The sequence below is a fragment of the Fringilla coelebs genome (assembly GCF_963513975.1).
Source record: "Fringilla coelebs genome assembly, chromosome: 6".
Classification (NCBI taxonomy): domain Eukaryota; kingdom Metazoa; phylum Chordata; class Aves; order Passeriformes; family Fringillidae; genus Fringilla; species Fringilla coelebs.
The window spans coordinates 5,924,080-5,938,536 of record NC_140034.1 but is presented as its reverse complement, the minus strand read 5'-3'; the positions used below and the strand labels follow the sequence as shown (position 1 = coordinate 5,938,536).

Here is a 14,457-nt window from a genome sequence, read left to right as displayed (position 1 = left end):
ATGATTTTTTGATTCTATGGCTCCTTCCAGAACACAATAGCCACTAGCAAAATCCATGATGACCAACAATTGGGAGATCCAGTGAGGACACAAAATAAAGTAAAAGATGAGTTTTTCAGAAATCAATTACCTCCTTCAATTCCTGACATTTTGGGGTGCCCATGTAATACTGCCCACCTCTAACTTTCTTGACCAAAGCAAGCAGAACATGTGCAAAATATTTAATTTTCTCTACCCAAAAATGACTCCCTAAGGGGATACCACACTGAAAATCCACTCTCACCGTTTTATGATGCTATTTTATATTCCTGCTATTTATAACACAGTTTAGTTAATTTCCTTAAAGATCTCAGATTCCTGTGAACTTCAGCTACTTCCTTAACTTTCCATTTTAAAGGGCAATTCATGCTGCTTCCACCCCCTAAAATCACAGGCAACATTTTGGAGAGATGTGTAAGGCACTCCATAGCTTACCAGCATTTTCTCCAAGAAACATTAGGATGTTATAGAAAAGTGATCACCTTCCCTACTCTCACAAAGCCCACAAGCCAAGTTTACTAATAAATATAAAACAAAAAGGATCCAAAGATAAGGAAAAGATGAATTGCTTGTAGATACTGAAGATTGCGCCCTGGCTATTGCACAGAATAATTAAAGCCTCAAAAGAATCCAGTTAGGGACACAGGCTGTGGTCCATGAGTCACAGTGCCATTGTGCAACTCAGGTACCTGAAAAGCAACTACAGCTCAACTGAAAAAGCCATTTACAGCCTACCCAAGGCAGAAAACACCACAGTGGGTGTTTTCCTTGGAAAACGCTGTAAAAGGAGTTTGGTGACACCCACTGCAGCACAACCTGAATCCAATACACAAAGTTAACCAGTTCAACAAAATTCCCCCCTGAGAAAAAGTGCTACAGTTGGTCATGGAAATCAGAAAGATCAGGTCACATTCCCAAGATGATTGAACCCAAGAGAGAAAGACCTGCCCTGTCTGTACAGGTGAAGCAGAACCATTACCTGCTGCCCTGCCACCGACACCAGCTCTCAGTTAACTGGGGAAGGGGGATGTCAGCCCAAAACTGAACCCATCAACACACCCTAATTAGCTCACAAACAAGCACTGCCCAGGTCACTAGAAATAAATAAATGTGTAAATTAATTCAATGATCCTGGGGATATAATATTTTTCCTCTCCTTTCAGGAGGCATTTCAATGGCCATATCTCAACCACTACAACATGCTGAGCCTTCAAAACCATTTTGTATTAAAAAATAGAATAGATGACTCAGATGGTTTTAAGATATAGATGCTTACTCAAAAAAAAAAAAAATACAGCACCCCAAAATATCACCTGAACAGCAATATATATTACAGCTTCCAGAACTGACAAGTACTCATCTGCAAAACCTCCAAGTGACAGAACTGAGATATGTGTGAAATGCTGGGGTTTCTGCAGAAATCAGTATTATTAAACACTGCAAGGAAACTTCCTTGACCAGCCCTTGAGTAATTTTAAGGCAAGGGAATGCCAAGATGATCAATTTTCACCTCTTATCTGAAAGTGTTCTTATGGAACAAAGACTCTCCCCCACAAAGGAGCATTTCCTGCTGGTCATTCCCTCTTATCTGGTTGCTGAAGACCTTGACAATACTGACTGGAGCACTCTCACTTCTCAGGGCAGCTGCACTTAAACCACAAAGATACAATCACACCCCACTGCTGCCCAGGCTGTACAGGTGGAATTAAATCTCAGTCAAATTCTCATAGGCTTTAAATGATAAACTGTTAAAACTGTGGGAACGTGCACACTGGAGGCAGCTTAAACATAATACAGTTTAATTGCATAAAGATGTGAATGCACTAATAAGATAATGTATGTTTAGGTTCTGCTAGTGAGGCAGCAATTGTCACTCTGAGCACAAAGTCTGACAGTTCAAACTGTCATCAGCACCTGCCTCACAGCAGTGAACAGTGAAAGACAAACCCATCTGATTTCTGCTAAGCAGCTTTTATCAAAACCAGATTCAAGTGAAGCTAAATGGTCTATTAAATGGCCAGGACAAAAGAGGTTCTTTGGTTTTGACAATATACAATTAAGCTACTTTTCAGGTGCCCAAAATATCCATTTAAGAGGCATGTTAACACTCAAGACTTCATCACTGATAAGCTAAAAACGTGTGGCTGAACAACAGCTCACAGCTTGTACATTGTCAGATATAACATGTCAAAATGTGAATATGCTCAGGTCTATTTTACTATGAAAAAAAAAAGGCCTAATCCTTCTGTCAGTGATTACTGGGAGAGGTGAACTGGCTTCAAGGCACTCTGGAATTGAGGTCTCAAGGAATAAGGGGAAACAAAGCCTCAGTATTTGGTGGGCTTCAAGGAGGTCCTGGATTCAGCTCCATATACTTATTTGAACAGTCTCACAGGTATCACCAGTAAACAAAAAGCCTGTTCATTACTGTTTGCAAGACCAGGCCCCTCAAGACAATGGCCTACTGAAAGCAAACAAAAAACCACTACACAGAAAGGAGAAAAGGAAGAAAAAAACAGAGTACAGACACTTGAGAAAACACTTATACATGTACTGGATAAATCCCATATAGCTGGAGTTTTTGCTTTCCCTAGCAACACTGGGCAGCCCAACATTCACCTCTAAAAGCAGCCCCAGCACTGGGGCCATCCTTATGCCACATATTGTGGAAAACTCACCAGGAACTACTTTTCACTTTTTCTTTGCTACAGACAAGTACTCTCCAGTCTGTGTTAAAAAACAAATGCTATAAAAACTCATTATTAGGTTTTAGTCTAATATTAGACTACTTAGACCTAGATTACTAAAAGGTAACCTGAACACTCATCCAGAAAAATGAGAGCCTAAACATGATCTAGAACTCAGCACAACAGACCACAACCTGCTCTGTTCCACTCCAATACCAGAAACAATCTTTCCACTGCTAAAACCATAAGATTTCTCTTCCTGCTCTGCAAGAATGACTTGTGAACCATCAAATTCACAAACAGCAGAAAAGTGAGGACAAGAACTGCATTGCCCAAGGGCTGGTCCAAGACATGGAGTCTTTCACTCTGTGTTCTGGAGTCAAAAGTGTACATATTTGGGCACAGTACCAAAAGTGCAGACACTCACTCCTGCTTGTCCTCCCTGAAGATGACTTTGCTGCAAAGGTCACAGAGCAGAAATGCTTCCTCTGTGTTTCACAGGCTGCTGATGCCACGTGGGGAAAATGCGTCAAGCCAGTCACTCCCAGAGCATTAAGGAAAACCGGTTACAAGACAATAGCCTTCCTCAGCTCTGAGGAGTGTTTACAAATGTGATGAATGCCAGTGTGTCCTAGCATGCCAGCTTGAAAATAAGTCAAGCACCTGGCCCTTAGCACAAAAGGCTGACTCACCTGTACAGCCTCTATTCTGCTTTGAAAAGACCCCAAGTTTTACACTCCTAGGGACACAAAGTACTCTCATGACGCTGATAGGAGCATGACTTTTCCTGTCCTTCTCTCCCTCTGCACACACCAGCACTGACAGAAGTTGTGGGATGGCTTCTCAAGCCAGGGAACAAGAAAGATGGGGACAAAGATGATTTGCATACATGTGATCTCTCTGATAATGCACAAACACCCTCGGACAGCAGCTGCCTCCTCTGTTCTGGGGTAAGGGGTGTGGGGAAAAAAAAAAACACCACAGAGATAGGGAGCCAAAAATACTTAAATCTATGCTCTATGAAGTTCTAATTCCAGTGTTATTTCCTATCCCATCCTAGAGCTCCACTGAAACTCATCCATTAAACTGGGCAAGTATTTTAGCAGGAGACACTGAATCATCTAATTCAGGAGGAAACTGTTTCTTGTTCCTATTGTATCTTTACCTTCCCTGCCCAAATCTGTTTACTTTTTACACACAGCTCATCCAGGCCTTTTTCCTTTCCTTGCAGAGAACTGTGAGTTGGGACTCATGAAAGGTCTTCTGGCTACTACCACTATAAACAATGTTCAAAAAAAAAAAAAAAGAAGAGAGAGAAGATAAAAAACAGCTTGATGACAACAGCCACAACACATCAAATATCAAACTTGCTTCACTGCCACTCCTATTACTTTCCAAATAGATTTTGCTTTGTATTACCTTCACTTTCATTTATGTAGAGAAGAAAAATAGGCCAAACAAAACCCATCACTCTTATGAAGGACCACATTGTGCACCCTCCTGAGTAATCTCTCATACCAGCTTTTCATTCACACTGGTGACAACGTTACAAGTCCACTGTGAACCAAATCCCTGCACAAGTTTTGAAAGGACCATGAAAAGATCTAAACAAGAAGAGATGTGAAAACTCTTCCCCTACTTCAAGAAGAAAGTTGTCTCCTCCCCAACACAGCTATTTTCAAATTGCAACACTTTCAGTAATCCACAAGTGATCCTTTTATTTTCAGGAGCAAACTTTACACAACATGAAGAGGCAGTTCTTTGCCATTTGTTTCTGTGAAATCCCAATCCAAGCCACACCGTGTTTGAGCAAAAGACAAATGGAGGCTCTGCAAGCTCAGGTTGTCAACTAAAACAAACATCTCAACTCCCACAGTAGGGACTGGGGAAATTGTGTGGGATCATTTGAGATCAAAGCTTTTTCTGCATGGCTGACACACCTACACTGCACTTCAGGCTGCAGGAATGTTGCCAGGACAGCACTCTCCTGGCACAGCACCGGAGTTATCAGCAAAGATACAGGCAGGTACCTCATACAGATTCATATATTTATTTTTACTGGTATCTAATACGGCTACTACAAGTGAAAGATCAAGTCTAGTCCTTACAGTAGCTTATCCTATTTTAGATCTGCCCTGCAAGCTCTGCAACCACACATGTGCCCAGGAGCAGTACAAGGAGGTAATTCAGCTGATAACCAGTCTAAAACCCTAAAAGGGATCACCTTCCTGAACTGATTCACCATTCAGTGCCAAAGAAAGGGTTGGAACATGAGGATGGGACAGGCATGTGACACAGGGAACACCTGGATTTTAATTAGCTGGAGCAACCAGGGAGGCTCAAGTGGAAGTCAACACACTTCTGCAGCCAGTAATTTTCACCTGTTCTCTTAACCACACCACCCCTCTTCCTGTTGTCTTTACACATAAAAGGCACCACCAGTGATGTCTGATCACATCCAAAGCAAAAAAATATTTTACACCAATCTGGCCAGTAAAAAAGCTCATTTGTGCTGGAAACAGAGTGTGGGAAAGCCATAACATTTTGGGCTCAGGCAATAATAAAACCACTGGAAAGGGTATGACCACAGATACCTGGCAAAGGTAAATGCAACACAAAATTTAAGACCTTCAGAGGTATCCCTGCACATGGCAGGGGGGGTTTGGTACCAGCTGACCTTAAGGTCCATTCCAACTCCTTTACACTCTATGACAAAACTTGTAAAAATTCCAAAATTATGATGCACAGAAAAGCTGAAGTATCATTTCCTTAACTCATGCAAACACCCTTTTCTGGAATGCCCAGCAGCTACTCACGGGATTGGCACAGTCTAAGTTTAACACTTGACATCAGGAGGCCTTCAAAAGGCTGGTTTTGTTTGCTGAGGAAGCAGGCTGTGTATTTGAAGATGAAGTGTTGATGGAAAAGAAGTTCAAAGAATCACAAGGTTGGAAAAGACCTTCAAGATCATCAAGTCCAACCCATGCCCCAACACCTCACCTAAACTATGGCACTCAGTGCCACATTCAGGCTTTTTTTAAACACATCCAGGGATGGTGACTCCACCACCTCCATTCCCCTTTTAGCCCATATAAAAATGTAGAGACCCCACAAAACCATTATGATTTTTCTCATCAGTAAGAAGAGGCAGCACTGCTTTAATATCACAGGAGAAACACATAGGCATAAAAAGTTTTATATCAAAAATGCTAAAGAAAAGGTGCTCCTCTTATTCATTGCATATGCTTGATATGTCCAAAAAGTAATGGATTAAAATATTGTGATTATAGCATAAAACACATCCTGCAAGATGAAAAATACCATTCCATGTCAATAATAGGACCCTACCATATAAACAGAGGAACCACACTAAGCCTCAGTCCTTATCTTACAATTTTTTAACTTTTGGGTGCTAAACTCTATAACAAAGCTTGGAATGTGCTTTTATGCATTATCTATGCATTCCTCAACAGATTCCAGGTAACAATACGCAAATTATCCCTGAAGAAACTACAAAAAGAATTCTGGAGATATTAGCAAAGAAAAATAAACAGTTTTATTAATGTAGTTGCTCCAATCTTGAACAAAAAAAATGCTCTCTCATAATGAAATGAAGTTGGATTGGTGTTATTACAGTCCCAAGTCAAAAGCTGACCTAGTCAAAGACTGGCAAGTAGAAGGTCTAATATCACTCAGAAGAAGATGAGTGACAGCCATTTAATGTGAACTGATCACATTTAAAGGGGCAGATGACACAAACCTCCACCTCTCCCTCACCTCATTCACCTTCAGCTTCTACTGTAAATAGTCCAAGCCAAATATGAGAAGTGACAGTATTAGGACAAACTCCAAGTCTGGTGCTATCAACTTATCTTAAATAAACTGTTTGTCTGTGTTAAGTAAACTATTTAACAGAAAAACAACTGTCAGAAAAACTGATGTACATTTTTTTTAGAAGTGAAAATAAATAGTAGAGGTTTGATCCTGAAAGTAATTATCACATGCAGATTTTCACTATTTCTATGGGTTACTTGCACAAGTGAGGCTACTCTGGCACTCAAGCACCTGAAGAACTGAGCCAGTCTTTTAAAACAACAGCCTTGTTAACACAATTCCTTCATCCACTCTTTTGATGCACTGCTCTGCATTCCAAACAGCTAGGAAATGGGAAAGCTAAGTAGAAATTTGATTTTTTGTAATTAGCCATCATAAATTCAGTAAATATGGATATCAATCCACAGTGGCAGTGTCTATCATGGATATAGAGCTGGCACCACCCAGGGTGAAGTCTCTAGAACAGACCAGCACAGCAAACACTCACTTTCCTACTTCAGGACATGTCAGATTTAATTGCCCACACCAGATCTGATGGTGTAAGGAAGGAGTCTCTGAAAGCCTTGAAGATCATTTAGGAAAGCATTCAAAAGGCAGAGCAGCAGTGTTCTTGCAGGGCCATGCACTGGGGAACAACCCAGAGCAGGGATTACAACCCACAGGCTGTGCTGCATTTCCCACAGCTTCCCTCCCCTGGGCAAAGGCTCCTGTGGCAGCAGGGCAGGGCTGGCTGAGGGCAGCAGGGGCATCACCCCTGCTCCATTCTGGCTCTCAGGGACTGCCCCAAGTCTGTGCCAACGCTGTGCCAGGACACTGCTCCAGAGCTGCACCTCCCAGGAGATGCCAACACCTCCTTTTGGTCTGCACCAAGGAGAGACCACCAAGGACAAAAAGTTCTAAGTCTCACTACAGGTTGAAAAAAATTGTGGGGCTGCTTCACACACCTGAAACAGTTCAGCATATCCATATCATGTGGTCAACATACTGCTTCCATTTGTGAAGTTGCTAAAAAGTGTTTATAAAAATATATATATATGGAAAAACATCCTGCAGGTGTAATGCTACAAGCAAATCAATGTAAGAAAATAAGAACTATCAAAAGAAATCAGGATACAAACATGTGCCATGCAAGTGCAGCACCCTCCTGGTACTAAACTAATATTTCTTTTCAAGGAAGTTAATAGATAAAACAAAAAACTGCACATTGCCAAGAATAGTATTCATGCCATCCCCTCTTTCTGCATTACTCTCTGTATTATTAAAAAGGCAATACTACATGTAGTAGAGAATGTTTCTGGTTATTAAATTTTATGTTCCTCTACTCGGTGGCATCACATTCTATGTGGCCTTTTTCTGCAATTAACATCCAAAACACAAATTAAATATTTATTGGTAAATGTCAATTACGATTATGAGAAACAATAAAAGGACCATAAATTAAATAATGCAGATAGAACAATAAAGTATTTTCACATGACCAAAACAATGTTTCAGTGTTTATCCTTTCTTATTTGAATTGAAAATGTAATTATGTACTCATAGGTGTCATTACTGCATAAAATTTGGTAAGCAATACTATTTTTTCAGCATTATGATTAACTTCTAGTAAGAAAAAGCCAAGCAAGCCTGGTTGCTTCTTCCAGCAGTGCAACATTATTGGATGCTTCACAGCTATCTCCAGTATGGGACTGTCCAGAGTGCAGTACACAGCTATTCCTAGACTATTTCCATCTTCTGTAATTAATTATCCACAATACTATATTTTCTTCAGTACTACCAGCTCTCCCACATATCCAAAATATTTTCCCACTATTGTACTTTTTAACTAAGGAACTAACCCCAGGCTTGCTAAGAAATTAAAAAAAAAAAATTAAAAATGCAAATACTCCAATATGACACTGGGATAACCACCTTGTTGTTTAAGGTCATTGCTTCTGTTTGCTGATGCTGATTTTTACAAAAAACAAAAAATAAAGGTCAGAAACAAAACAATTTTACTGAACTACCAAAAGCAGCCAAAAGTCCTCAGTGACAACTTAAGGAATTGTAAATTACGTGGGACATGCTGTTCACAAATAAATCAGATTTATGGTTATGCTCAGTTGTTCCTGTTACCTGGAATTAGAATTAGAAGCTCATTAAAAATGAATACATTTCAGAGAATGAAGAGGCACAGCATTATATTGATGAAAGCTTCATTAAATTTTCAATGATAGAGCTGCTTCTATATTTGTGGAAGAAGGACACAGTAGAAAGAAGTTGGGACAATTCTCCTTCAAGCAACTTTGCATCCTTCTACTCTATCTAGAAAACAAATGGATTTTAAAACAAAATGTTGGACTAATGAGGTGTAAGAGAAAATAACTGTGGTCCATTATATTCAAGGAATGGTCACTTTCAGATCAGCATTTGTTTGCCAATTATACAACTGATACTCCAGAAGAAAGAAACCAGGAGAGAGAAACCAGGTTTGAATGATCAAGCTCATATAAAATACAGGCTCTGTATTTTATCTGAACTTAATGGCAGAGTCACTTCTTAGAATATTCACTTTAAAAAAAAAAACAGAGTATGGGAAATGAAGCTTTACCTAGCAAACAGTAAGAGATAACTTCCTGTGCAAGCAGAAATGTAAATCTATTTATCAAAGTCATGCAGTAATGCAGCTTTGTTTTTACTGCAGAGACTGAAGCCAAGAAACAGACAAAAAGCAAACTATAGCCAAGCCCACTACTCAACCAAATTTCTCATATTACCATTGGCAAGTCAGACAATTAAAATCTCCATATGTAACACAGGCTACATGAAAGAAAGCAGAACCAAAAACGCAAAAGCGAAAATTCAAGCGGTCTGATCCCTCTTGTGGTCGTGCACCACAATATAAATTTATTATATCTCCACATTGTGCTAGCCAGTTTCCTTTGGAAATAAGGCTTATGCAATCAGGCTGCTACTCAGCTCCTCCCCTCAATATCCATTACCTTATGTCAACTAAGCCAGACAGCGGGGTAGAGGCCTCAATGTCATGTTATTCCTCTAACAACCTGCATGATATATGGTCCAGGCATTACACGTTTTTCTTAACACACAGTTAATGTGCATGGCCTGCCAGGCACCAGGATGAGAGCTTGCTCTTTCCAGTTTGTTAGGATCCCACCTCTTTCAACCTTTTGGATAGGCAACACTGAGCTAACACACTCAGGCAATGCCAGTTTATCCTCAGACCTTGTTTATTCTGCCCTGCTCAAATCCTGCTTCGACACGTTTACTGTTTTTCTCCCCCTCTCCAGTTTTCTTTGGCATGCACAGTCAGCATTAAATAACTGACCTTCTCAAAACCACCATGAGGTAGCATTATCCCCAAATTACCAGATAAGGAAATTAAGCCACTATAATTAATGCTTGAAGCATGCCCAAATTTCACATTCCTGATTTGAGAGTGATTAGCATTAGCACTCTATAGGATTTCCTCTGCTCAAAGCCCGGCTCCCAGGGAGGGCAGGAGCAGTTGCCCAGAGCCTGCACTTCCACAGGGGCATCCCATGGGCACAGCAGAGCCCCTACAAAATGCTGCACTCCAGGCACTTGGCCAACTCCACCCCAGGGCTCTGTAAAACACTCCAACACGCAGGTGCTGCTCCAGCCCAGTGAGGGAACACAGATCTGAGTGCCCTCCTGCACCCTTCCTCTTCTCCTGGCCAAGACTTTTGTACCCAGGTTTGGCTAACTTCCATTTAGATGCCTACAGCCCCACAGCAAAATGTTCAAGCACACACACTCACTGTCCTCACCTCTGCCATAGCCACGGCGGCCTCCCCATGCCTTCATCCTCCAAGAACTTCACATCTTGCTACAACTTCCTGAGCTCCAGTTTTTCCTCAGTTTGCCAAGATTGTCCCAAATCCTTCCCTAGCTTCATCATCACTCCTTCTCTCAACTTCTCATGTAGTCATGTTCCTTTCTCTAAGCAAGTCTCCCTTGTGATCTTTGCAGCTTCCTTTACTGCCATGCGGTCAGACTGGGAGTCAGCCTCCCCTTTGGACCAGTCCAACATTTCAGCTTCCCCAGAGCCACAAGGTGTTTCCCAGTCACACCTTCCCTGTAGAAGAGAAGGCTCCCTCCCAAAATCTGTCAGCTGGCAGCAAAGGTTTCCCCACAGATCCCATGCAATTTGAGCTCTCTAACTTCATCCCAAGAAACAAAACTCCAAGGGGCTGTTTCACTCACCCATCACTGAGATCCTGCCCATGTGAAGGCAGCTAATTCTGCACACACTTCCTGTATTACCTGCCCCCAGAACCAGGCAGACAGAATAGAAATCAAGGGTTTATTTGGCAAAATTTTGTTGCAAGAGTAGAAACTAAAAAGTTCAGAGAAATGAAGCACTTCTAGACTAAGCTCAACAAATATCTCTGCAGCTCCTGAATTCAGCCTGCTCAACTGACAATGTTCAGCAACATCCAATCATCCTGGCATTCCCTCAGTCCTGTTAACGTCCCTCTCTCCCTTTACAGAACACAACCATACCCCAAAATTAAAGATAACTTTTCATTTTTTTCCTAAAACAAGGGATCTTGGGGATTTAAAGGCAGCCTCCCATTTGTAGTTCACAGCACATCAGTCACAAGCTTATCAAACTACACAATTGCCACTGACAGTCTTTCCTGACGCCATGCAGGGTGTGTAAGGACTATTTTTTCAGCCTTTTAAAGCCTACAGACACTACTCCCAGAACAATCTGGACTCTTCTGTTTACACAAGGCTATTCATGTACTCACAGTAAAGATTACCTAGCCACTAGTTACACCTACAGATTGTTCAGTTCCTAATCCCCACAAAGATATCTTTTTTTTTACAGATAAACACAGGACACCCTGCAAGTAAGACAAGTTAAACATTTGTCTGCCTGTACTTGTCTGGGACCAGAGATCTTCCTCCTTCACCCTGGCTCTGAGGGCAGCTCTTGCAATACATCTAATCCCAGTGCCAGACTTTCCTGCCCAGTTAGACCCAACACTTCCCATTCTGGCTCAGCAGTCTGAAGGTGTCAACACTGGCCAAACCACTCCCTTGCCTTTTGCTGTCTAGGAACATCAGTCCTCCTTTGCCACCCTGGCAGAGACTGGCAATCTGGCCACACTTCTTGCAACTAACAAAAAACTGAAGAGCACAACATTCTTGGGAACTTTCACCTCAACACTCTTTCTTAAGAGGAAACCAACAAAATACATTTCTTCTCACTCTGTTGCATTCCAATATTTCCTAACTCTCAGCAGAGCCATTTATCTTCCCTAAAATCTTAAAGAAGTTGTCATGCTCATGTTAAGCCCAGGATTCTGTAAATGCTTAGACATAATCTCACCTTAGTGCCAGCCATTGAGGCAGGACTTTGTGGGCACAGCAAAAATCATTACCTCATGTCTCCCAATTTGAAGCCAAAATATTTATCAGACAGATGACCTCCTCATTGCTCCTTTGTGACAGAGCCATCTTGTTCTCACTGATCTGAGTTTACCTTCATTCCACACAAAAAAAAAACCTACAAGAATTTCCTTAGATATTCTCTCCCCACACACATTACAGTCAAAAAAAAGAACAACTTAATATCATTTTCAGAGGATCAAAAAATGTTTTTAGCTATGACAAAGTTTAATTTTGTCACAGCAGCTCCTGCTAAGATCTTTTCTCAGATCTGGTCTCATCAAAATTAACTCATGCAAAATATTTTTTAAAAAGGAGAAACCACGTAAATGTCTTTAGAAAATTCAGATCACTGTTAGGAGTACTATTTGTGATTTTTACTGCAGCCAGGATGGTCTGAGAGGAAACATGAACTATTCCCTGCATATCATCAAACCAAGAGAGGGAACCAGCAACATCAAACTGAAGTGTCCCCAGTGCAAGCTCAGCACAGTGCCTGTGCCACATGCTTTCAGGGAATTTTTTCCATATTTCCTCACCAGATATGAACAGTGGAATATTCAATTCAACTTCCAAAATGTTGACCTGGCTTTTCTTCAAACTTCACCTTCAGTTGTCCAGGGGGGAGGAACAACCAACCAAAGCCCCAAACAAAGAGCATGCACACAAATGCAACTTCTGGGCAATTTGCAACAGAGCACTTCTGGATCTGCCCTGCTGTGAATTTACAGTTACCAAGACACATGTGCTTTCTAAAATGACTCAAGAATCTATTTGCTTAATTTCATAAATATTAAACCTATGCATTGGGCTTATTAACATCTGACAGATAATGCAACCACACAGAAGCAAGCACATTGTCCTTTTTCCTCACAAACCCACAATTACTGGCTTCAATTAAAATGAAGTAGATGCAATTAAAAGAAGGAGAAAAGAAAAACCTGCCTAATATGAAATTGTTTAAACAGCTCTTGTCCTTGCCTTCTTTTTGAGAATCAGAGATTTACCACCCCTGTGTCAGACCATTACCACAGTCACCCTAACAGGGTGAGCATTCACCCAAACCAGAAGGGGCCAAGCACATTGGAACACTCCTCAAGCTGGGCACCCAAACCCATTTCCAGGACCACAGCATCACAGAATGGTTTGGCTTGGAAGGGACCTTAAAGATCATCTCATTCCAATCCCCTGCCATGGGCAGGGTCACCTCCCACTAGAACAGGCTGCTCAGAGCTCCATCCAGTCTGTTCTTGAACACTCCCAGGGATGGGGCAGCTTCTCCTGCCAACCTATCCCAGAGCCTCACCACCCCCACAGTAAGGAATTTTTTTCTAATAACTAATCTAAACCTGCTCTCATTTGGTGTGGAGCCATTCCCCCTGTCCTGTCACTGCATGCTCCTGTAAAGTCTCCAATCCAGGCTGCAGACTCACACAGATTGAATTTTCAGAACCAAGGAAAAAGAATTTACTTTTCCATTTACTGACTGGAGAGACAGGATATAAACAACAGCTTTCCTTTTGCCAAGGTCACAAGGAACAGAACCATAACTTAAATTTCCAAAAAGTACTTACAGGGAATGAAGAGTAGAGCTCTGTGAGCTTTGCTAAGCAGACAAGAAGTATTACCAAGCAGACATGGCAATTGATAGCTCAACAGAGAAAACAGAAGATTTTCTAAATATGCCAGTTTTAAACAAAATAATTAAACTGAGGCATTAACACCACTTCATCAGAAGTATCAAGACCATGACTCAGAAGCAAATGTAAAAGCAAATATCCACTGTCAAAACTGGATGGCAGAAGGAAATAACCTCTTGGGTATTTCGGCAATGATTTAATCACCTCCCATGACTAACTTGTAGAGACTTTGGAAGCCTAATGGGATGGAACTGGATCCAAAGAGCATCTAATCCCAATTAATAAAACCAGGAAAAACTCCAAAAAGACAAAGAAGAAAGATGATCTAGATTTTTATTCCCTAAGAAGCCAGGAAAAAGCTTTCTTTCAGAGTGAATGCATCCCACTTAACATTAAAAAAAAAAATTGCTTCTTCCTCTGAGGAAGCAGACAGGCTTTGATTGAGGAATTACTTCAATCAAGCATCAGTTAAAGTCTCATAGTAGATCTGACAAAATGAGTAAAAACCTCCCTGATGTGTCTCGCAAGTCACACAGAAGAAACTAAGAGAATTCTTTCAGAGGTGGAAATTACTGGGAATGAAATACATTTACACAGCTTTCATTACTTATCTCCCCAAAGCAAAGCAGGCATTTTCAGGACCACACCAAGTTCCTGTTCTGGTTGAGATTTTCAACTGCATATAGTCCCAATCTGCTTTAATCCAGCAAGATTGTTCATGCTTTTCATATAAGCAAGGATTTACCATCCAGGAATCTAAGCTGAGGTGTGATATGGTAATAACAGCAAAAAAACAAGTCTCAGAGACAAAACAGAACACTTGCTCTCCCAGATAA

General features: G+C 41.0%; 1 protein-coding gene across 1 annotated transcript in view; it reads right to left on the bottom strand.

Annotated features, from left to right (window-relative positions):
• Positions 1-14,457, bottom strand: part of MNAT1 (MNAT1 component of CDK activating kinase) — a 118,558-nt gene that overhangs the window by 96,808 nt on the left and 7,293 nt on the right. The gene's annotated exons all lie outside the window — the stretch shown is intronic.